At 38.9% G+C, this 22,304-nt stretch overlaps 1 long non-coding RNA gene and 1 pseudogene across 2 annotated transcripts; one reads left to right on the top strand and one right to left on the bottom strand.

Annotated features, from left to right (window-relative positions):
* The first annotated feature begins 11,070 nt into the window (after window positions 1–11,070).
* Window positions 11,071–12,106, top strand: LOC306821399. Its single transcript, XR_013778785.1, has 3 exons — window positions 11,071–11,226; window positions 11,424–11,480; window positions 11,571–12,106. It is a non-coding gene; the product is annotated as an uncharacterized lncRNA (long non-coding RNA).
* Window positions 12,107–13,902: 1,796 nt separating this feature from the next.
* Window positions 13,903–15,918, bottom strand: LOC306821783 (tubulin alpha-1A chain-like; annotated as a pseudogene). Its single transcript, XR_013781767.1, has 3 exons — window positions 15,910–15,918; window positions 14,807–14,912; window positions 13,903–14,688 (listed from the first exon to the last, which is right to left on the bottom strand). The product of XR_013781767.1 is annotated as a tubulin alpha-1A chain-like (transcript).
* Between the last annotated feature and the right edge of the window lie 6,386 nt (window positions 15,919–22,304).

The following is a 22,304-nucleotide window of genomic DNA, read 5'->3' as shown; positions in this document are numbered from 1 at the left end:
GAAACAACTGTGGTCTTGTCAGACTAGTCATCCATTAGAAGCCAGTGTTTTGACACCAATCCCTCAAAAGAAAAGGATCTATAAAGACGAACGACTGCCCCTCAGAGATCATCCATCAACACCTTTTAACACCTGTCTGTGCATGTTCAGCTGTGAGAGAAACACAGGAGGGTGTGTGATTTAAATTATCTTCATACAGGACTGACTGTCTGTGCATTTTTCATTATTTTTAGTCCATAATCTGTTGAAAATGCACTTCATAACAGAAGTGGCTATTTAAAAGCAGCTGCAAATCATTGTCCCTGTTGTCTTGGGGCTTGTCTGTTCCCTCAATAAAAAATATTAATCTTCAAGAGGCAGCTGTATCTAGGACATCTTAAATGAGAAACCCCTGCCCTTTTATCTTCCAAAGATGAATGCAGCAACAGTTTGTAACTCCAGGAGCTCAGATATAACTGTGGTAATTCATCAGTTGACAGTATTTGAAAGCAACATGTTAAAAATACTCACGTGTGTCAGAGTCAGAAAAGGCTCTCGTATGAAAAGTCACAGTGCCAGCGCATCCAGCAGAGGAGACTGATTTTGTAGGTTACTGAGCCACATGATTACACTTAAAATATTGATATAAGATTTCCTGTCTTTTTTTTTTCTGTGTTCACTTTACACTTATTTTTTTTTTTGATTCTTGACTGTGGTGAAGAAGAAATTACTTTTTTACCAGAACCCAAAGCCTGCCCACTGAGCCCACCTAACAACAACAATGTTCATGCACAGCCACTCAGCTGATGTGTGACAAGGTGTAGCAATGAGAGCGGTGCATGTGTATAATGCTGTACAGGTGGAAAACGAGACAAAACAGATAAATGTGTCAGATGGAGTGGCAGAGTCAGATATTCCAATGCATGTTTCACTTATAAGAGGCAGGTGAGATCCACACATCTGCTTATTCACACACATCTTCAACTCAAAACAGATCCTGAGTCAATCTTGTCCTCTTCTGCATTCTTTATATGATCATTTCAAGACAATTGTGTGTTATCAAAGAGTTAAAGTGCTGAGCAGTATAAGAAGGAGGCAAGTTTAGTTGTTTTGTTTAACATCTAACAACATTAGTGTTTCCCTCGGTCAGGTTATCAACCTTGTCCCTTTTGTTTAATATTGAGCACACAATTAGTCATGAACATGTCCCATAGAGGGATCTATAGTTATGCTTTATTCTTTCAGCGTTTTGTCTGAGTGTGGTTGGTTTCTTTTTAAGATAGGAGTATTTGAAATAACTTCCAAAACAAAACCAGATGTTCATACTCTTTTTTGACAGACCTCAACATGACCCACTTCAGGTCCAAAGTGATTTCAGTAGACTCTTTTTGAAAACTCAACAAGTGCACAATCTTAACAGATTCAATGTTTCAGAATGAAGATGAAACACGGTCGATCTTTGCTAGTGGTTAATCCAACCTTAGAGGGATTGATCATTAAACATCAACTAACACACTTCGCCTTTTTTGAATAAACAGTGAAGCAATAAAAAATAGTCTTAGTTATTCTGTGCAACCTGTGTTGCTAAATGATCATGATGTGGTTGCAAACATGGTGTTACTTGTTATCTTGGCCTTACACCAAAGCAAAAAGTGAAACCTGCACATGCAACTACTCATGCATTACTTGGATACACTCTCTTATACTGCACTTACACTTCACTGTGTGTTGTCTTTGCCCCCAAATGGTCAAATTTCTCCCCAAATCGAACAAAAACAAGCTAATGGAAGTGACCCAGACCTGAAACAGCCTCACAGACATCCAGGAACAACGCTGTAATAAAAACACATTCTGTCTACACAACAAGCGGCTGTTCCTTATATCTGATACGATACAATGATGATATAGTAATTTGAAGTTACTAACATTAAAAGAGTAGCATAATTGAATTTCATTTTTATAATGTGTTTGTCATGTACATTTGGTTACATTCCCTAACAAGTAAATACTTTTTAAGCACCTTTGAAAGCATGCAGCTTTAAAGCACGTCACTATCCGAAGAAAGCCATCTTCACAAAGATTACCTGTGAATAAAATAAGATCCTATAGGCTGTATAGCAATAGCTATAATAAACTATTAGCTGTAATGATGTCAATGTCAATGTTTGTTCATTCCATACATCTTAACAATCAAGCCTCTTTTCCTGATACATTTTTCAATGTAGTTGAGATGTAATGTTAAGCTGCATCCCTACTCTGCATATGGTCTATTATGCTTTATCTTGACGATGACCATTATTTTCTAAAAACTGAAAATGGATAAAAGCAGAACATATCCAAAACATTGTTTTAATCTTAATGTTAGTGTGTGTGTTTCTAGTTTTCCTATGCTAATGCCTTCACTCTCTTTCCCTCTTCATTGTCAGATGAAATCTGTCAGAGGACCATTCTTTTTTATAAGCCAATTTAGAAGCTTTGGGACTTCTAGATATTAAAAGTTTAATCATAAAAGCATTCTTCGGGGAGCATCAATCAGCTGTTATGGACCAGTGATGCTCCAGTTCTCCTTTGCATACCTCATTCCTCACTGTTAGGTTGATAAGGTTGGTGTGTGCTCTCGCATTGCTTGAACCTTCTGCTTTAAGCCTCTAAGGTAGTTCATAGTGGAATAGAATTAGCCTGCTTTAGTTTTTTTTTTTTTTTTTACTGCAGGTCTGCAGCCTCTGCCTGGCCTGGTCTGGTAAGGCTGGCCTGTAACCTCCTCTAATCAGATAGCCGTGTAAGGCCAGGTGCTCTCCTGGCTCTGTGCTCTGACTGCTCAGCCAGCCGCACTGATTCGCTTTATTCAGAGATAAGAGCAGGACTAGTGAGGGCCACTTACTGCTTAAATGAAAAGGAAGGGGGGAGCCCACATCCCAGTGATTATTGTATACACTGGATTGGTGTTTCACTGCATGTGTTTGCTTGTCTGTAAATACATTCAGCATTTGACAAAAAAAAACAAAAAACACATTGGGTATAATAAATATATATGTATTTTTTTAAATATATATATATACTTTGTTATTGTAAAACTAATTTTCTTGTGCTTTATGATCATGGAAGATATTTAAAACAGATAAACTATACTGAACTTTTCAGAGTTTCCTGTTTATTGATATACCAATTGGCATAATTTAAAATTAATGCTGCTCTCAGGACTCACAGAGGAAAATCTTCAAACTCAAAACGCCCCCTTGTGGCTACTTACAAACTTGTTTTCTGTTTTACCATAAAGCTCCTTTTGTATGCATTTATTTAAGACCCAAAAGTCGAGGTAATAATGAATTATTGACCTGTTTGATACACAGACGTGCTTGTAGAGGAAGATAGTTCATGAACAATGAATTGGGCTGTATTTGTTGTGTTTCTTCTATATAAGCAGAGGTTACAGGAACAATATTTTAGTTATTCTGTGAGTTTTTACTAAGCTGCAGATGGTAAGTGTGTAAAATCCTCATTGATATTATTGTGTTTGTCACCAGGGCTGTGCATCTTCACTGGTTTCACAGCTTGATTTGATTTGATTTGATTATGATTATTCTGTCAACGATTTGATATCGCAATGCATCCTCAATTTTCTATATAACTGCACATAGCCACTTTTTATTAATAAAGACAATCTGATAAATATGAACTCCCTAATTTGATTTAGATGGTGCTTTAGAAATCAATAGCAACATGAATGTCTTTTTAATGGAATAACAACATAAGCATTAATCATGTTCTGTTCCTGCTTGATGTAGAATCATCAACATCTGCATTGCTATGCATCACAGAAATTATAAGAATTTCAACACCCTATGTGTCACTAATTATTGATGTGAGCATATTTTTTTTACACAAAGAAGTCTGTTAAAAAAAAAAAAGAAAAGAAAAAAAAAACTTGAATTTCCTTCGGGATCAATAAAGTATCTATCTATCTATCTATTGTGTTTTGCAATTTCAATCTCTGACATATTAGTGGGAGCTACTGTATGTACAAACATAATAACACTTTGCAAGAAGCCCAGTTATATATAAACTGAAGTTATTGAGAAGCCGATGCAGTGCATTTTCCATTGTGTCTTTTTTAAAAGGACTTAATGCAAAAAAATAATCATTGATAAAATAGAGTTCCACCAAAGTTGTCACAAATGTATTTTCAGTGTTTAAATAAGCTGCTGCAACCATGTGTTTGTATTTTATGACAGTTTGCATACCTGCTAGTTGCCTACTAATCTCTTTATCGCTGCCTCAGCTTAGTGCCTATTCAATAGAAGGATCTGCCAGCAGGGCACAGACATTAAAGACAGATTATTGCATAACCAATGTTTAAAATGTGATTATAAACCAGATGTGCACGCAGATTGTATCTGAGGCCGAGGATTTTGTGATATCGCACAGATGCATGCTTTTAGAACTGAGTTTTATGTCCTGCCATCAAATCCAATCAGTAAACTACCAAATATCTGCCATCTGGCAAAAATAGGTGGACTTACAGTATCATACAAAAAATGTCAGGAGGAATGATTCTTACAGAAGTAAATGCATTATATTTATAAAGAAGGATATGGCTTTTGAAGATTGTAAGATGTTACTCAATTTGAACAGCAAAGAGAAGGTAATATCTAAGAAAAGGATCAAATTAGGAGACACAGATTTACTTAGGCCTTGTACTGAAGCACAAATCAATGATAAACGCATACGAGTTCTTGAACAGTCATAGTGGTAATAGTCATAAACTACTCATCCTTAGTGTCAGTTCTGCCAGGCTCACCTTTATCTGGGTGTTTTTCTTAACTGATGCCCAAACTGCTGTTGTGCTGCATAAAGGACAGACAGGGCTAATGTCTTAGCATGTGCAGTGAGGCTTATTTGATATGAATACAGAGGTATATAAAGGCAGATAGAGCAGTGTAATTACACCTAATGGCTGGAAATGCTCCTGTTGAAGACATCTTGCCGAATGCTGTCTGATTATGGGCGATCATTTTCTGCTTTTTGGTGAAAAAGCAGAAGGCTTTGCAGTGCTGTGCTTCACTGATGATAGTGGTTCAGAACAATAGGCTATTGAAATGCATTGTCACTATCCCAGCTTAAATGTCAGGGGATAAAGCTGGCAAGAAATCCAGGGCTCAATTTATAAAAGCATCCTCAGCCAAAACTAAGAGCAGCTGGTATGATGCAGTGACCTGGAACAGCCCAAAGAGCGGATTCTACCATCAACGCCAACATGAGACTCACTATTTAGAACATTTGTACATTTCACATGAACAGACTGATATCTGCTCGTCGTAAGTTTAAATATCCTATGATACTTTCAGAGAAGAGCTGTCACACATGTTGTTATTGTTATTCATTTTGAACATGTTGAAACCTTTGCTGCAGACATAAACAACCTTTTTTTTGCAGTAAATAGCATGGCTGACAGCAGTGCTGGAAGAAGAATAAAGATACTTTAATGTGCATTTTAAATTCATTCTATTTTTTTATGTTGGCCATCAGAATAGAGTTTTTAACTCACTGCCATTATTTCAACCTCTTGGTAGGTAAACCGAAAAACAAAAAAAATGCTATTGACTCATCCACCAATTTTAGAGGATCAGAATCATTTATTGAAAGCCATGTTTGGTCAGTACCCTCTTCTCTTTTAGCAAAGTTATCATTCTCTTCCAGTTCCTAAATAACACCTTTGTAACAATGTACAGATTTTCCAGGTTTTACAGGAAGAGCTGTATTTCTGCTACCTTTTAAATACAAGAATAGTACAGTTGTTTTTATTTTAGTGGTGAATTGTGTCTGTATGCAATTTGAAGGTATGGCAGGAAGTGTACAGTTTGTTGTTACAGCTTTTCTAAACAACAAAATCTGTCCATCGCAAGTTTAACAATTCTAAATCAGTGGACTTAGTACCACAGTAAATGTCTCTCTTTGTCCAATGCTATTGATACCTTACCTCAGATTGTGCACCATTCACATTTTGCACAACTAGTCACTATAACTACTGAGTCCCAAAAAAGGCACACATTAGGAGGGAGGAACTTTACATCAAAACAGGAACAACACCTGAGTGTTTTGTTCAGAAGACAAGTCATACCAGAAGATCATTTTAAGTCAACTGAACGTGGAGGTCATCGGAAAATAAAGAAGGTCAGACTGGAGAAGTGTAAGTGCTGTTTGAATTCTGAAGAGGTCTGAACTTACCTGAAGACTAATCAATAGCATGGTCAGTTATATGCTTTCAGGCAACAAAAACATGGTCAGGCACCAGCAATACCTCACTGAACTTCTACACTTCGTTCACTCCTAGCTGATCTCGAAGGTCATCTGATCAAGGTTACCTGATATAATACACCCAATAAAAAAGTATTTGTCGTCAAAATATATCAAAATATGATAATACATGATACAATTAGAGAAGTGGTCTTTTATGTTCCAAGTGTGCCATGTCTAACAAAATAAAAATAAGCATCATGAGGGGACCCTATAAAAATGCTCAAAAATTACTGAAAAATCAGAAAAAAAAATTAAAAAGAAAAATAATGAAACTGGAAACTTGGTCTTTGGTCCACCCATTCCTGGGACATGTGAGACTTCCCTGGTGAAGGCACAGTTTCCTTGACACATGAATAGCAACAGGAGAAAGAAACTATTTCGGGTGAAAATCACCAGAACACATGCCTGAAGGAAAAGTATGTTTTGGACAAGGGAAACATCCACGGCTTCAAAGACAATGCTGAAGCTACCCAGGGACCCATGACACTTAGACTTTGCCTGGGTGAAAATCACCCAGCAATAGTGTTCTAGGATTAAAGTTATAGCTCCAAAACTTCTGAATGCTCAAGACCTGTTTAGACTTGATTTTGCTTAATCTGTTGTGTATACTGTTTTTGTTTTTATCCTTTTTAAAGAGCATGTTTTGACTTTTTGTTCTTAAATGGTACTATATAAATAAAATTACTGTTAATAATGTGTATTAACTACAATTAACATAATATTATTTTCTCTTCAGACAGCTGTTTGGAGGACATATGGCAATACATAAATGTTAGAAGTGTTATATGAAGACAGTGAAGTTTATTGTCAAATGGATTTGAATCCTGTTCATTGAGGTAAGAGGTTTGGTGGCTCCTTGGCAGTAAAATTCTAAAATTATGTTGAGATCTCATGAATCTAAAGATTTATTAAAATCCTGTCATGGTGGATGAGGGTAAAAAAGGAAGAAACAATAGCGCAACATTAAATGCAACGAGCACGCCATGATGAATGCTGTAATTTGAATTAGTTATTTCAGGATTTATCAGCAAATCAAGGAGTCCAATGGATCTCAAGTTTGGACAAATAATTTATGACTTCTTTAATATGAGCATAAGCATTGTTGATTTGCATTGTACTAATTTTGTTTTAAATTTATAATGACCACTGGTCTTTTTTGAATGCTGTATAGAAACCACAAATTGTTTCTAGCTGGTAAAGTGCTCGACTAAAAAATGTTATTTAAACATTTGTTATAAAAATGAATGTCCATTTCTAAGCGTATACACTTTAATTCATGTTGTATATTAACATATTTTAAAATAAAGATGCACTTCTCTGTACTACACTCTATTCTTTTTTTATTTAAAATGTTTTGCTAACTGATGCATGTATCCTTGGGACCCCATCTATAATTTGTTGATGTTTTCTAGTTCTGTAGACAATGGTGGCCTTGTTTATGTCTTGAGCAGCCATACACAAACACAGGTTTGGTTGAAGTGGATCCACAGCAGCTCGCTCTCGCTGCCTCATCCTTTCACTCAAATGTTTCTCAGCAGAGGGAGAGAGACGCTTGTGCAGCTGCATGCCCAAAAACACCAACCTCCCTCCCCTCCCCCAGACTCTTATCTGCTGATTAGCTTTTCTGTGTTGCTCTAAATAAACACAGAGTCGCTACGTTTGCCTTAACTCCAATTACCTCTCAATAAAGTAAAAGCCAAATCATTTTTTAATTCTTCTCCATAAAACCATAAATGCAAACAAAAATATTGTATTCGTAGCAATTTGGTCAACAGTTTCATACATTCATCATGATAGCAGCTCCTAAAAGAAAAAAAAAGACAGTAGATTAGACGATGCTGCTTAAAGTATCTTCAGAATAATATTTGAAGGATTTTTAATTCTGTTCAGAAAAGCATGGAGCAGTTTAATCTGAAAAGAACTATTTTGTCTGGTTCTATTTTTGCCTAAATTGCCTGTATTTGGAATGCTATTAAAGTGATAGTCTTTGGTATTTTTTTTTGATTGATTTCTGTTTATTTCCGCTTGATTTATCAGAACAGTGATTTAAGCTTTACCCATTTCATCAGAGCTTTCATATGTGATTGTTATACCGCTGCTCTACACGAAGGGAGCCGATTCCAAGAAGAAATCCTCAGAATAGATTAATTTAACTGGAAATAAAAATGTAATGCATGAAACAAGAACAGTGTTTTCATGCTCTCTGTCACAGGTTTTTACTTTTGGACATGTTATCCGTTGCCCCCCCAACAGCCTTTTGTATATTATAATGTTTTAATAAAATCCAAACACTTCCAGATATTCTAACATTTTAATTTTTTAGTAATATCTGAGAGAGAGAGAGAGAGAGGGAGGTCTGTTCAGTCTCACTATGAGATATCTGAATGAAATCATCTTTATTATTAAACCAATGAGTATGTCTTTGTTTTCACAATAAAGCTCATGTACCATATCATATCAAAATAACCAAAACACATATTTTTAATTTCATGCTCCAAGTGGTTTCAGTGCAAGCTTGTGTTTTTAAAAGTTTTTAAGATCTTTGAGCAAAAATGTTGATAAAACATTAAAAGAATGATTAATCAATACTATTGAAAACCTGATGCATAAAAGAATATTATACAAAAATCCAACATTAACAGGCTGCAGGTCTCGATTAGGAAGGCTAATGGAATTTTGAATTTCAGATAAAAGCAAAAATCTGAAGGATTTTTCCTGCATTGATAGTGTTCCTTTTTGGCTTTGGTATTATGCTCAGAGCACCAGTTAAATTGAGAAAGGCAGTGTACGACTTGTTCAAGGATCTTCCTCAACATTCTTTTAGTTAATAAAACGAACATTGCTGGTTTAAGAAAGCATGCCGAAGGAGTTGTGTGGCGTCTTTTCACAATAAGAGAGAAGGAGTCTGAATAGGAATCTGAAAAGGAAATTATGTGAATACAGTGTGTCGCTATAGAGCAAACAAAACCGACAAAGGGCTGCACAGGGTTATCAGAAAGGCCAAAATCTAACCAGTATGTAGAATAAGGTTATTATCTAGTTTTCTTTTTTATTCATTTTCTGTTAATTTATCTTTTCCATATTTTTCATCAAATATTTTCCCAATTACATAAAGCTTCGATAGAAGGATTTTTGTTATCAAAATGCATCTTTGTCTAGTTTAAATTGCTTTTTTGTTGTTGAAACATATTCTGATCTTTAAGTTATTATTCAGCTATAAAAAACTGATTTAAATAAGTATTACTAGCAAAATATGATTGTATTTTTAATAATATCACAAGGCAGTTTTCCATAAAACAAGGCAAAGTGTTTAAACTCGTGATTAAAAAAGGCTTTGTTTGAATATTAATTGTTGGTGGTGAAAATGGATTGTGTCACATTTGTATTTACAGTATTGTGATGGTGATAGGAGAAGTGTTTAATTTCTGAAAAACAAAAATATGATCTGATTGTCCTTTTTTCATGATTTGCAGGACATGACTTGCCCCTTAAATCTAAGATAGTCTGGGATAGACGACCGACAGACGTAAAGCTTGTGTTTCTGTTTGTTTCCAAACTGCGCGTTCCGTCTTTTAAATGCTGCGTATATAATATTTTATGTTAAACACCCAGAGATTTAAATCATTAATAAGGAAACGCTTTTGTGTCTGATGCCGAAATATTCAACGTGTCTATTCGATCGTTTTCTGAGGTTGATGGAATAATTCACCAAAACACACTATGAATAATCAAGCCACTTACACTATGCACCTGAATGTGTGCCGCGCAAGTTACAAACTATGGCAGTGAAGAGAGTGTGCTGCAGGGAGGCATCCTGTCTATTCTCACTCACTACCACGTATCATTACACCTCTTTAATCATGTCATGTTTTAGCCTGTTTTTTGTGCTTTTATTCTTTTGTGCTGCCTTCTAAATGTTTGTTTGTAAAGTGTTTTATGCTCTCGGTGCAAGACAAGTTCCCCCAGGGGCAATAAAGGCTTCATTGATTCATTCATACACGGACGCATAAAGCCGATCAAAGCAGAGTAACAGAACACGACTCCCTTACGTTACGTCATATGACGCGTTGTTGAAAAAAAGCGAGTTCTAAACAGCTACGCTAAAAACTTTCTCCTTTAAATTAGAGCACTTATATGTTGAAGAACATACAGAAAATTGATGTACTTATTCTACAGCCCTTATTAGACAACATGAAGTGTTAATCTCAACTTTTTTTTAACCTGCAATATGCTCTTTAACTCATTCCCCGCCATTGACGGAAATTTCCGTCATTTGGAACCCAACCGTTACCCGCCATTGACGGAAATTTCCGTCAATTGGTGTTTTCAGTGTAATATGATAGGGGGCGCTCTGACGGATGTTGTGAAAAAGTTACAGGACTGTGGGGTCAAAAACCAACAAACAAGACCACCCGCGGGAAAGTAGAGAAAAAAAAAATATTTTCTTCGTCCTTATTTTCCAGCGGGCGGTGTTCTATCAGTCTGTATGTGAGTTTGACGCGCGTCAAAAAGTCAACATTAGCCGTATAGATATGAGATAAAAGCTCTTGAACAGTCCAAACATGCCGGCGCCAGCAAGGAGATATTCGGCTGCGGAAGGATAGAGTTAATTATCGATACAGACTCTGATAATTCATTTTTTGACCTCCGTGAAACTGATCTGGATGAAGGCAGCAGCGGCGACAGCGAATGGAGGGATTCAGGACGTGGATAGAAGATGAAGATGTGAAGATGAAGATATGATCACGTTATTTTTTGATTCACCGTGATAGCATATGCATCTGATAGTTCATGAGATAACGTGACGTCGAAATAACATATCCCTCAGTTTTGTACATAAACTATGTACCAAACGAATTTTTGACGGACTTTTTATTGTAATTTCCAGACACAGTCCAGGTCTCCAAGATCCAGGTCCCCAAGGTCCATACATACACGTAGGTGCAAGAGGTGAGTCATGATAACATATTTTATTTAGTTTGATAGTATGTTACTTGGATTGTTTGATTATTAGATACTACAAGACAAGAGCATCTGCTAATTTGTGAGAGAAGATAAAAAAAGAAATAATTTAGCTTTCATTTTGTACACAAAACTATTTACCAAATGAATATTTGTTTGACATTTTACTGTCATTTTACACACAGAGTCCAGGGATTCAAGGTCCAGGAGTCCTTTATACAGAACTACCCAAGGTGAAAGAGGTATGATATGAAGAGGCTGAAAAATAACGTTCCTCTCTTTGTGCACATCACACTGTTGAATAAAAAAGTTGTCATTCTAATTATTTACAGGTCGAACACAGCAAAGAGGCAGAGGTCGGACCTGTGGATCTCATGGGCGTGGTGGAGGTCAAGTACCTGGTGACCAAGCAAGAGGCCCTGTAAACCAGCCAGGTGCAGGTCCTGGTCCAGGTAATCTGATGTGGAAAGAAATGAACTGGCAGCCAAAAGACTTTCCTTTTCACTGAGAATCCTGGACCTCTAAATGATGCTGCTGGTCTTGATCATATCATTCCTAAGCCTGACCTTGAAATGTACTGGTCTACAGATGACATTTTGGCCTCCCCCTACTTCAACAAGGTCATGTCCCGCAACCGGTTTGAAATCATATGGAGATTTCTACACTCCAATGATTATGAATCAAGGCCAGCAAATAGCACTGACAGGTTGTACAAAGTCCGCCCTGTCTTATATTACCTTATATCTAAATTCAGTCAAATGTATCAACCTAACACCAACATTTGCATTGATGAGGTTATGCTTCTGTGGTGTGGACGGCTACCGTTCAGGGTGTACAATCCCCAAAAACCTGTCAAATATGGGTTCAAATCCTACATCCTTTGCGATTCTGACACAGGCTACTGTTACAACATGAAACCCTATTGCAGAGAAGGCGCCTTCTTTTCTCCTTTCTTCAAATATTATTTAGTCTCCACTTTATTTAAGTGACAACTTTCAATTTATAACAGTTTTCATCTGCTCACAGTGCCTCCCCCGTTCAGTTGCTTTAAATACCCGTCAGGTCTGCATTGAGTGTTTGTTGTTAAAGGTTTAACCGTGTAAATGTGACTCATTGTTCATCTGATAAAGGAGTTCAGAGTGTTTTCTGATACTCAGCTGCTGCTGCAGTTTAAAAAACTAACTTTCTAGATCTCCTTAAAGTGGTGCACCCCCCTCCCTGCAGGTGTTTACCCTGCACAGATGCTACCTCGTCCAGTGGAGGAAGACGCTGTCGACCAGCCCGAGTGGCAGCTGGTTGTCTCCTTCTTCTGCAAGGGGATGATTGAAGGAGTCGTGCTGCTGCTCCTCCTCTGGCTCCTCGTTCAGGTCCTCTTTGTGCAAAACTTAGAAGGTAAAGACAGTGTGTGTGTGTGTGTGTGTGTGTGTGTGTGTGTGTGTGTGTGTGTGTGTGTGTGTGTGTGTGTGTGGAGGGTGCATATGACTCCCTAAGGAAGAAAGTAGAGCCGAGGTTACGTCCCTCAGCTGTAGCTTAGCGGGAGTCGGACAGAATAAGGATACCACAGTTTGCTTGTCTCACCCTGTCACCACTTCATGACTGATGCTAATAACGCGAGCGAGGGTATAAAGCTGCATGTGTGAATCCAAACAGCCGTATTATTTACTTAAACCTGCCAGACAGGAACAGCCAGGTCAGGAGAACATCTCCTGAAATGAGGTTCATACCAGGCTGTAAGTGAGAAAACCAGTCCCTCCTCTGCACCAGAGTGAGAGCAGGGATTCCCCTGAGTCAGCGAGCGAGTCAAAGAGCTCCTGATGAAATGATGCTTAAGAGAGCAAATACAGAGAGGACGCTGCATATGTCTGATGGCGTTCTTGGGATTTCTACATTTTCTGTCTACACTGTGTTAAAGGGTTTTTTTGGTGAATCTTTTAATTCTGATCAACAATGTCTGACTAATTTTTCATTAAAATGAGAACAAAATAGTTTCTCACTGTAATTAGTTATTGTGTTTATTAAGTTATTTTCGTACAGGTCAAAATAAAAAAAAGTTCCTGACAGTATTATATAAAAAACAAAACCTGTCGCCCATGAGCAATTCTAATATGACAATTTTGGCACCACTGATTTACATGTAGCACGTTTTCCAGTTTAAAGTTAATAAAATGCCTTAAAAACACGGAGACACATTATGATATGAACACATTCTGTCAGATGGGCCCCCTTAGCGGGCGCTGGTGGGCAAGTCAGAAAATGAATTAAAAAAAAGTCCAAATCATTCTGTGAAATGAAGAAAGCCTATTTTGTGGACACAGGACCAAGACTGAGTGTAACATTTTATTAACTTTAAAAAAGTGAAAGACAATACAAACAGAGTGACTCACAGGAACAACGTGCACTTTAAACTAATGAGTCCAACATTTCATGAACACGAACTAGAACTTGAACTGGACTCGTCTAGAACCACAGCCAGATGTTTCAGGGGCTCAGTACTCCTCCTCTCCTTCTTCCTCGTCTCCAACGCTGTCAGTGCCCACCTCCTCATAATCCTTCTCCAGAGCGGCCATGTCCTCTCTGGCCTCGGAGAACTCGCCCTCCTCCATCCCCTCTTCCACGTACCAGTGGACGAAGGTCCTCTTGGCGTACATCAGGTCAAACTTGTGGTCAAGTCGAGCCCAGGCCTCGGCAGGCGTTTGTGATGTCGGCCACTGAGAGCTGCTCGTGAAAGGCCCTATCTACTGAGATAACTGGGGCTTGGCCGGCCAGAGGGAAGTGGATTCGAGGGTAGGGCACCAGGTTGGTCTGGAAATCTCTCAGGTCTACGTTCTGAGCTCCGTCGAAGCGCAGGGAGGCGGGGCTAGAGGACGCGATCTGTCCAATTAGCCTGTTGAGGTTGGTGTAGGTGGGACGCTCAATGTCCAGATTCCTGCAACAGACGTCGTAGAGGTTCTCGTTGTCCACCATGAAGGCGCAGTCAGAGTGTTCCAGAGTGGCGTGGGTGGTCAGGATGGAGTTGTAGGGCTCCACCACAGCCGTGGACATCTGGGGGGCCGGGTATACGGCAAACTCCAGCTTGGACTTTTTGCCATAGTCGACAGAGAGGCGCTCCATCAGCAGAGAGGTGAATCCAGAGCCGGTTCCTCCTCCAAAGGAGTGGAAGATGAGGAACCCTTGGAGCCCAGCGCACTGATCAGCCTGAAACATTCAGGGTTTAAAATGTGCTTACGACACGATGACATTATAGTAGTGAAAAAAAACAAACAAGCACAAGCTCTAAGATATGAGGAGAGTTTAAACTCACCTGTTTACGTATCCTGTCACGAACCAGGTCAATGATCTTCGTTCCGATGGTGTAGTGACCTCGTGCGTAGTTGTTGGCTGCGTCCTCCTTGCCGGAAATCAGCTGCTCTGGGTGGAAGAGCTGCCGGTAGGTTCCTGTACGTACCTCATCTGATGGGAAAATAAAAATGTCTGTTTTAGAAGTGTCAAAAGTAGTATTTATTCTCCACACTCCCAAAATAGTTTATGCAAGAGTGTGCCATCTTTTTCAGTATAATCTGTTTCTTACCGATCACAGTTGGCTCCAGATCAACAAAGATAGCTCTGGGTTTATATTTTCCACTAAAGTCCTGATTAAAAAAGGTAGAAAATGAATGGTCTCCTCCTCCGATGGCCTTCAATGCAAACAGTTGTCATATGGGAAATTCTGCTCTTTTGAACACATGTTGTGCAATATTAGTCACTATCTACAGGCCACCAAAGTATAATGCAAACTTCTTTTATGACCTCAACAAACTATTGTCTGCTGTGTGTATTGATTATGACTGTGTTGTTATAGTGGGTGATTTCAACATTCATTTAGACAATCCAAGAGATAACAGTGTGAAAGAACTTATAAACATCTTGGAAAACTTCGATCTCTCCCAGCATGTAACAAATCCAACACATAACAAGGGACACACTCTGGACTTGGTCATTTCAAGAGGTCTAATGGTTTCTGATGTTGTAGTGAATGATGTTGCCATCTCTGATCACTATTGTGTTTCCTTTAAAGCTTCCATCTTGGCTGACTGCAGAGAAGGCAAAACAGAGCTGATCAGAAAACGTTACATTGATGACAACACATGCACACTCTTCACTGAGGCATTCACTAACACACCAGCTCTACACTCAGCTCCTGTCAAAGACCTTGTAGATAAGTTCAGCGCTAAAGTTCTAAATATTATTGATGCCGTTGCCCCAGTCAAGGCCAAAGCTGTCTGTGTAAAGAGAAAGCCCCATTGGAGGAATGGGACACTTGTTATAACAAAGAAAAAAGATTGTAGACAAGCTGAGCACAGGTGGAGAAAAAGTAAACTCCAGGTTCATTATGACATCTTTAAAGAGGCGCTCCGCTTATATAACTTAGAACTCAAAAGGGCCAGACAGTCCTTCTTCTCTGAGATAATCAACAAGCACAGCAACAATGCTCGGACTTTGTTTACTGTCGTGGACGGGCTGACCAACCCCTCAGCATCAGTTCCTGCTGAACTGTTATCTGTAAAGGCATGCAATGATTTTGCATCGCACTTCACCCAAAAGATTGAACAGATTAGACAGACAGTCAGTGAGTCTACGACAGGCAGCCTGACTGTAACTCCTGTACCTCCTAATGAAAACAATTTAGCTAACCTGGCACATTTTCACCTTCTAGATCCTGTAGCATTAACGGACATAGTTCAACACCTCAGGTCCACTACATGCAGTCTTGACATTCTGCCCACAAGCTTTTTAAAAAATGTTTTTACCTGTGTTGCACCAGATGTATTGCAGATGGTTAACAGCTCTCTACAGACAGGCACTTTTCCTGAGTCGCTAAAGACAGCAGTGATTAAACCCCTCCTAAAAAAGAGTAATCTGGATGCTTTATCAATTAATAAGTATAGACCCATATCTAATTTGCCTTTCTTAGGCAAGATAATCGAAAAAGCAGTGTTTGTGCAACTTAACACTTTTATGGTACAAAATAAATACTTCAGTGTTTTTCAGTCTGGATTCAGGTCAAAGCACAGCACTGAGACTGCTCTTATCAAAGTGCTAAATGATATCTATGTGAACAGTGATGCATCTAAAGTCTCAGTTTTAGTGCTACTGGATCTTAGTGCTGCATTTGATACGGTGGACCATAACATACTGCTGGACAGACTTCAAAACTGGCTTGGAGTTTCTGGAACTGCCTTAAATTGGTTTAAATCTTACTTGCAGGACAGGGTCTACACTGTGTCTGTTGGTAATTATGAATCTGAGCATGTGAAGATCACCTGTGGAGTTCCTCAAGGTTCCATCCTTGGGCCGCTTTTATTTAACATCTACATGCTCCCTCTCGTTCAGATCATGGAATATTACAACGTTTCCTATCATAATTATGCAGATGACACACAGCTCTATATATCAGTGTCAACGAATGACCATAGTGCCTTATACTCACTGAGCAAGTGCATCAACGAAATCACTGAGTGGATGTGTCAGAACTTTTTACAACTGAACCCAGAAAAGACTGAGGTGATTGTTTTTGGCCCTAAAGAGGAAAGGTCAGAGGTCAGCACTGAATCCATGTCCTTAAGAACAACAAATCAAGCCAGAAATCTTGGTGTGATTATGGACTCAGACCTCAAATTCAACAACCACATTAAGATGGTAACAAAATCAGCTTATTACCATCTGAAAAATATTGCAAGAATCAAGAGTTTTCTGACCAAACAAGATTCAGAGAAACTTGTTCATGCTTTTATTTTCAGCAGGCTGGATTATTGTAACGGTGTGTTTACAGGCCTTAGTAAAAAATCTGTCCGACAGCTGCAGCTGATCCAGAACGCAGCAGCCAGAGTCCTCACCAACACAAAGAGGGTGGAGCACATTACACCTGTGCTTCAATCACTGCACTGGCTGCCTGTGTGTCAGAGGATCGACTTTAAAATCTTACTACTGGTCTATAAAGCATTAAATGGTCTTGGCCCGAAGTACATGTCAGATCTACTTGTAGAATATAAAACATCCAGACCGCTCAGGTCCTCAGAAAGAAGTTTACTCCGTGTTCCCAGAGTCAGAACCAAACAAGGTGAAGCAGTGTTTAGTCACTACGCTCCTCAACTGTGGAACAAACTCCCTGAACAACTGAGGACTGCCGGCACACTCAACTCCTTTAAATCAGGCCTTAAAACTTTGTTATTCGCTCAGGCTTTCAATTAGAAATATACTGTCTGCCTTACTGCAACACATTCTTCCTTTTTTAATAGTTTTAACAGTTGTTCCTTTATCGAGTATTTTCACCTGCATCCCCATCTTTTAATGATGTATTTTGCATTCTTTCCTTAAACTCTGTTTTAATGTTTTTAGGGACCGAAGCACTGACCTGTGCGAAGGCCCCTATTGTTTTCCTTACGATTATTTTTATTTTTCTCCGGTCCGTCTCTTTGACGCCCTTTTTCACTGCCTGAACGTGAATGAAAACTCACCAAAATCTCCAACGTCATCGGGTCTGGCGAATTTCGTAAAAAAAATGCGCAAAATGACTCCGTGGCGCCCCCTTCAAATTTTCAAAAGGGCCTCCCCATTGAGGTTTTTTCATCGTACGTGCACGACAATTTTTAGGCACATTAAGCATGCGAGATCTCACATAAAATCCTCTTACACCCATAGTCAAAACCAAACAGGAAGTCCGCCATATTTTTTTTCAATGGCGAAAATTCGCGTTTCACAGGTTAGCTATTTGAACGAACTCCTCCAAAAGCAATTATCCGATTGACACAATGAGAATGTCAGTGTGTTCTCGACATGTTGAAGATCTCTCGTTGTGCTCTGCACTTTATTTCCTCAAAGGGCGTGGTCATACGGACGCGTTGTTCTTCACAAACAGGAAGTAGTTTGTTACGGGTTTTAATATAGTCATACATTCCTCAAACATCACACACATGATCCCAGTGGAAAAATAAAGCTAGACATGCTGGCATAAAAAGTGGGCGTGGCTAAATGACTCAGTGGCGCCCCCTTGAAATTTTCAAAAAGGCCTCCCCATTTAGGTTTTTTTGTCCTACATACACACATTTTTTTATGCTCATTGGGCATGTCAGGACCTACATAAAATCCTCTTACACCTATCGTCATAACCAAACAGGAAGAACGCCATATTTTTTTGAATGCAACAAAAATGGCCGAAATTCACGTTTCACAGGTTAGCTATTTGAACGAACTCCTACAACAGCGTTTATCCGATCATCGTAAACTCAGTGTCAGTGTATTCTAGACATGTTGAAGATCTCTCGTTGTGCTCCGCACGTTACTTCGTTTAAGGGCGTGGCCATGGCGTACCATCAAACATTGATGTCTCGGCTCACCCCTATTTTACCTTTCTGAAAGACCTCCCCATAGAGGTCTGACAATTTTTTTGTATGTTAATGTCAGGAACTACAATAAATCCTCTTGCACACATAGTCAAAACTAAACCGGAAGTCCGCCATATTTTTTTTTAATGGCGAAAATTCGCGTTTCACAGGTTACCTATTTGAACGAACTCCTACAAAAGCCTTTATCCGATTGACACAACGTCAAGGTCAGTGTGTTCTAGACATGTTGAAGATCTCTCGTTGTGCTCTGCACGTTATTTCCTCAAAGGTCGTTGTCATACGGACGCGTTGTTCGTCACAAACAGGAAGTAGTTTGTTATGGGTCTTAATATAGGTGTAGAGTCACCAAACATCAGACACATGATCCCTGTAGAAAAATTAAACTTGTCATGTTGTTATGATAAGTGGGCGTGGCTAAATGACTCAGTGGCGCCCCCATGAAATCTTAAAAATGGCCTCCCCATAGAGGTTTCTTTGTCCTACATGCATGGGATTTTTTATGCTCATTGGGCATGTCAGAAGCTACATAAAATCCTCTTACACCCATGGTCAAAACCCAACAGGAAGTCCGCCATATTTTTTTTGAATGGCTGAAATTCGCGGTTCACAGGTTAGCTATTTGAACGAACTCCTATAAAAGCGTTTATCCGATTGACACAACGTCAATGTCTGTGTGTTCTAGACATGTTGAAGATCTCTCGTTGTGCTCCACACGTTTTTTCGTCAAGGGGCGTGGCCATGGCGTACCATCAAACTTTGATGTCTCGGCTCACTCCAATTTTTTAACCTTCGATGACTGTAAGGCCTGCTGCTTGGCCTCGTGTCGCGGCTGCACTCCCGCAGTCGCACTCTCGCGGTCGCGACACGCGCCGACATGCGCGGGGTGCTTCGGTCCCTTCATCACCGCTTGCGGTTTTAATTCTGTTTTTATGTCTGTAAAGCACTGTGAATTGCCTCGTGTCTGAACAGTGCTATATAAATAAACTTGCCTTGCCTTGCCTTTTCACTGGGCATCTGACCGTCAGGCTGGATGCCATGCTCCAGACAGTAGAGCTTCCAGCATGCATTGCCAATCTGGACTCCGGCTTGGCCGACATGGATGGATATACACTCGCTCTGAGGAGAAAAAAAGAAGGGAAAATTAATGATAATCTTTATCATTTATAAACTCTGACATTGTTTAATGTAAGGGATAAACTGCATAACAAACAGTTTTGGTCACTCATTACAATACCATCGAGATTCAAGGAAATATATTTTACAATTACCAAAAAAAATGATTCAGAGGTGAATCATGACAGTCCAGTTGTAATTTATTGTTGACTTGACGGTTTATTGTAGTGAATTGATGATAAAATTAGAACAAAACATACCATTTTCCATTGGTTTTTCTTCGTGCTGGTGATAACATGAGTGCTGGTCTGACGTGATTGCTGGTCTGTTGAGAACTGTTTGTGCTCCCCCTACCTGTTCCCTCCCCTTCCTGTCACCTATGCTCCTATATAAACACCCCCATGCCTTCAGTGTCCCTAGTGGAAAATAATATACAAGAAATATCTAAACTAAATAACATGCCAATAACAATAAACACAAAATGGCTCCTACACCATCCACTCTCAATGACTATAGACCCGTTGCACTGACCCCAATCATCATGAAGTGCTTTGAAAGATTAGTCATGGCCCACATCAAATCCTCCCTTCCCTCCACCCTGGACCCCTACCAGTTTGCATACCGGGGCAACAGATCAACCGAGGATGCAATCTGCTCTGCTCTTCACACAGCCCTCACCCACCTGGACTCATACTCAAAAACTCATACGTCAGAATGCTGTTCATAGACTTCAGTTCAGCATTCAACACCATCCACCATCAAGCCTCAAATCTTTTATTCAGATGAGCACATTTATCCCGAGCCTCAGGCGACATCTTTGTAGTTTCAGTCATCACTGCTGAGCCACTATCTGCCTTCAACTTCAAACTGCGCATGCGCAACAGGAGACCGCCAAAACGGGCCGATTTCCCCAGAGATATATGGATATAACGTTCACGACTGGCCTTAGCTAATGAGGCCTCCTAACTCTTTGTACCCACCTAAAGTTTGAAGAATATGACTTTATGTTGGAAAAAAGTCTGTTATTAACTACTGCCTGTATTCAGTCTGCTGGAAGTAATCAGAGATGAACATTTAAAAAAGATTAACGGTTATTAACGGCTGCTTTTATTCAAACTGCCATCGCTAGTATAAAACAACTCACACAACGAAAGACTAAATATACATTTATTTTGGTTAAACTACACTGATAATTTGTCCGTGTTTTATGTTTTTTATAGGTTATTTCAGACCCCCCAACAGAGACGCTGTCTACTTAAATGATGTGTTCATAGACCAACCGTTCATCTTGAAGTAATAAAGTAAAACGGAGTATCTTTTACATTGTTTGTATAGTTTCCGTGAATACTTACCATTTTGATTTATTTTCTCTTCCTTCCGTCGTGGTTTCAGAGGTTCAGGTTGGCTGCTGCTGCATTCAAATGCGGCTCGTAATTTTGACAGTCGTGAAGTGACTTATGAATTGTTGACTTATGAATTGTTGTTATTACTGTTGTTAGCTATTATGATGAACTTTCTGAATGGCACCCCCTGTGGACAAAATGGTACAACTTAGCTCTGCTGATTATGCCTGTTATTGTTTGTCATCTTGTGCTAATTCTCTTTTTCTTATTTGCATTATCGAGCCAGGAGTTTGGTCTGATTCTTAATGTGCAGGCCTGTCTCTTTAAAATTGTTGCTTTTGTGTCTTATTAGCAGAGATACATGGTCCAGTCACTGATCATTTTAGATATATTTCCAATGCTATTGTAAGTACACAAAAACATGGACTCCAACAGCAGCTTTTTGTACGTCTTGGTGTGAAGAGGCTCATTTTCCTCAGAGGAAATGTAAAGCAGCCAGCAGGATTATTACTGTTATTCTGAGATTTGTTGTGGGCCAAAGCACATTATGATTTGTGTCAAAGTGTTAAAATAATCACATAATATTTTAAATTAATCTTGTTTCTGTTTTTGTTTTGTTGTCCATCATTTTTCACAGCTTCTGTAATTTCAATGCAATTTCAGGCTCTGATTGCTCTGTTGCTTTAAAGCTTGAACTAAATAGCTTGTTTTCTTTTCTTGTGCTTAAGAAAAGCTAATTTGTCAAAAAGAAAATTAAAGTGACGAGAGGTTAGGAAACAGGTGGAAGTCCATTCTTCCCAATGTACATCATGTTGATGCACCACAAGTCTGGAGAGAAAAACCTGATTACAGCTCATTTCTTCATGACCAATATTTGAAATACTAGAAATATTTTCCCTTCTTGTCACAGATTCACTTTGTATTGACAGAGCAGTTTCTAATGATGACAATGATAGTCACTGAAAGATTGATGACATGAAGTACAGTACGTATTATATTTTTGCTCATGTTAAGTCACCTGTGATATTGTGATTGTTAGGCCATTGATTAGTAATTAGATTCTTTTTTTTATTATTGATTAATTTATCTAAATACGATATTTGAAAAACATGACAAAAAAAAGTGTACATATATTGCTTTCACGGAGTAAGGAAGAAGGCCTTAATTTCCAACGGAAAGGAAGAAAACCCAGATGCCAGAAAGTCTGCAAGAAAGATTTATTTCAACA

This window comes from Symphodus melops (genome assembly GCF_947650265.1).
Source record: "Symphodus melops genome assembly, chromosome: 3".
NCBI lineage: Eukaryota > Metazoa > Chordata > Actinopteri > Labriformes > Labridae > Symphodus > Symphodus melops.
The sequence above is the reverse complement of the archived record's forward strand: the minus strand, read 5'-3'. Positions and strand labels throughout refer to the sequence as shown.